Source organism: Mastomys coucha, unplaced genomic scaffold (genome assembly GCF_008632895.1).
Source record: "Mastomys coucha isolate ucsf_1 unplaced genomic scaffold, UCSF_Mcou_1 pScaffold21, whole genome shotgun sequence".
Classification (NCBI taxonomy): Eukaryota; Metazoa; Chordata; class Mammalia; order Rodentia; family Muridae; genus Mastomys; species Mastomys coucha.
In genome coordinates, this window is record NW_022196904.1 from 75334754 (window position 1) to 75338297 (window position 3544).

Below are 3544 nucleotides of genomic sequence, written 5' to 3' on the forward strand. Positions count from 1 at the left end.
ATTCTTTCTTTGTTTTATGCCTTTGGTGTTTTGACTATTATGTGAGAGGAGGAATTTCTTTTCTTGTCTAATCTATTTGAAGTTCTGTAGATCTCTTGTATGTTCATGGTCATATTTTTCTTCATGTTAGGGAAATTTTCTTCTATAATTTTGTTGAAGATATTTACTGGCCCTTTTATTTTTTATTGTTTTATTTATTATTTATTTTTTTTGGGTTTTCGAGACAGGGTTTCTCTGTGTAACCCTGGCTGTCCTGGAACTCACTTTGTAGACCAGGCTGGCCTCAAACTCAGAAATCCACCTGCCTCTGCCTCCCAAGTGCTGGGATTAAAGGCATGCGCCACCACCACCCAGCTTTACTAGCTCTTTTAGTTGAGAATCTTCACTGTATTATTTCTATTGTCCTTAGGTTTGGTCTTCTCATTGTGTCTTGGATTTCTTGGATATTTTGAGTTGGGAGCTTTTTGCATTGTACGTTTTCTTTGACTGTTGTGCCAATGTTTTCTGTGGTATCTTCTTCACCTGAGATTCTTTCTCCTATCTCTAGTATTCTGTTAGTAATGCTTGCATCTATGATTCCTGACCTTTTTCCTAGGTTTTCTAACTCTAGGGTTGTCTCCCTTTGTGACTTCTTTATTGTTTCTATTTCCATTTTTAGATTCTGTATGGTTTTGTTCAATTCCTTCACCTTTTTGGTTGTGCTTTCCTGTAATTCTTTAAGGGATTTTTGTTTTTCCTCTTTAAACGCTTCTACCTGTTTACCTGTGTTCTTCTGTATTTCTTTCAGGGAGTTATTTATGTCCTTCTTAAAGTAGTCTATCATCATCATGAAAAGTGCTTTTAAATCAGAGTATTGTTTTTCAAGTGCATTGGGGTATCTACAGTTGGCTGTGGTAGAAGAACTAGTTTCTGATGATGCCAAGTAGTCATGGTGTCTGTTGCTTATCTATTTGCCTTTGCCTCTTGCCATCTTGTTATCTCTGTTGTTAGCTGGTCTTGCTGTTACTGACTGTAGCTTGTCCCTCCAGCATGTCTGTGCATCAGTACTCCTGGGAGACCAGTTTTTTCTGGGAGGAATTTGGGTGTGGAAAGCTGTGGACAGTGTGCTAGCTCACTGTCACTTTGTAGTGATTGAGAGGGGTCAAAGTTTTCTTCTTTTTGGTGGTACTGTGCCACTGTGGTGGCTTTTGTAGACCTAGTAGGGGAAACTTCTACTCAACTGATTAATATGCCTGCAAACATCAATAAATGCTTCCAATAAGCACTTGACATATATAAGTAATTTCTGTTCTCCTGTTCTCACTTGAATAGGTATTTTTTATTTGCATCCACTATCATAGGATGAGAATAGTTAGAGTTATTATGTTTGCTTAGAGTACAGCTGTGATATACATGTTTTATTTTGTTTTTACTTATTGATTTAGGAACAATTTAGTTTCATTCTTTAGGATTACACTTCCTTAAAACTAGAAGGAGTCGTATACCAATTTAATAATTATTCATTTCATATCTATAGTAATAGCAATTTATTTCCCATATAGATCTATGATCTCTTTTAGTTGCCACATTGGCCTAGAGCCTAATTCTTTTTTCTCTTGTTGCTTTGAAATCTATAAAGTTATCACTGTAATTTTAGTTTGGGTTGTTCTGCTAGCCTATGTCCTTTCTTCTTGCAATGGATGACTGCTTGTTGAAAACTGGTTAGTTTCTAATAGATGTAAGATTCCCTGATTATCTTTTCTTAATTTTCATAGCCCTTGCTATTTTTCAGGGAAAATTAAAAGTTGAACACACCTTAAATCTCCCCCATAAGATATAGAGGGCAAATGGGAAGGTGGATTAAATGTGTTTATTTTGGTGTCCCTTGCTTCTATTTGTCATCCCTCCTTTAGGAATTTGTACAACAGGTGCTCAAGAAGAAATAAAATAGGTAAGTAAAGAAAGCAATAGGTTGAATAGAAAGTTTTCAAGAGATTAGTGTAATAAATCACTCCTCCTTGTAGTTAGCTCAGCATACTGCTTTATGCCATAGATCAAGGTCTGGAGGCCTAGTGGAATTTCAGAATCCTGTATGCTTTAACAAGAAATTGGAGCAAGGATATATGAAACAATGTATGAGCAAGAATAGTAGAACCAATGACTATTTATTAAGACAGAAACACACTCTGAGGATGGAATTGAGCTACATCTGGAGAAACAGTCAAAATCTCTGTGTCCCTGTACTTGGGACTTTGTGGTCTCTTTACGGCTCATTTACATACTACACATTTTCTTCTGTGTATACTGTATTTGTTACATAGAGTCTATGGTCAAAAGGATTTGTAGTCATTCTTTGTCACCTTATATTTTCATATTTTGTACCACATCCTTTAGAACCTCCGTCTCCATCTTATTTTCTCCTTAAATTGGAAAGAGTAGCATGGTTTTTTTCTCACACTTGATTTATACTTGCAATAATGTGTTTGAAAGGGGCTTCAAAAGTAGCAACCAATAACAAGTTGCAGTAGCTAAGAAGCTCAAAGAGCCACAGAAGCATATCAAAATCAGTGGACAGAAGTTGACTTACAGCGAACATAGCACACATTCTCAAAAGGGTAACCTTCTAGCAGGTGATCTATTTTAGTCAAGAGTACTAGATAGGCCACATTCTTTTCACCATTCTTGCTTTTGGTGATGATGTATTTTATAGAAGGACACAGATTTGAATGAGCAAAAGTTAATTTAAGAACAGAGAGCATGTGAGAAATGAATAGAAGAGTCAGTGACTTTGCAGAGGAAAACTATCCATAGACACACTTGTGTGTGTGTGTGTGTCTGTATGTTGACAAATGCTGATCGAGAGTTATCTCCATGTCAATAAGGATTCTTTGTTTTCTTTTTTGTTAAAAATTAGGTGCCTATATTGCACTGAAACTGAATTAACCAGTCATTGAAATCATGAGTCAGAATAGTGAAGACAATTTTTTTTATGTGTGCTTAGTGGTAAAGTCTCACAATAGAAAATGGTATCTTGATCATTGGTAGAAGCTGTATAAAATTTTACATTGATTATGGTTAAGGGAACATTTAGCATAACTACCTTAGAGCATATAGTGGAAGGTAAAATGAATATGTTTTCTAATAGATGCTCTGTCTCATTATGTACTAGACAAAGATATGATAGAATAATGAAATTGCTTGAGATTGATTTTATCTCTGCATAACTTCCTGAGAGTAATAGTTTGTTGAAGTGACTATATGACTACTTAAAATTACTGGAAATAAGTATGGGATCATAGAAAAATCACTTAAAAATGAATTGTTTCTTAGATATAAGTCTCAGTTTGATAAAACAGAGTTTTCAGAATATAGCAAACAGTAAGGAATAGTACCACATAGAAGACACTAATGAAAAAAATGAGAGAAAACAGTCAAAGTGATTTCTGCTATAATAAAAATGTGTCCCTCCGAGGTATGAGACAATCAAAGAGGAGTATGGGGTGACTGAGCTGGGGGAACCCAACAACTCAGCTGTCGTGAGGACCACTGTGATCAACATGCCCAG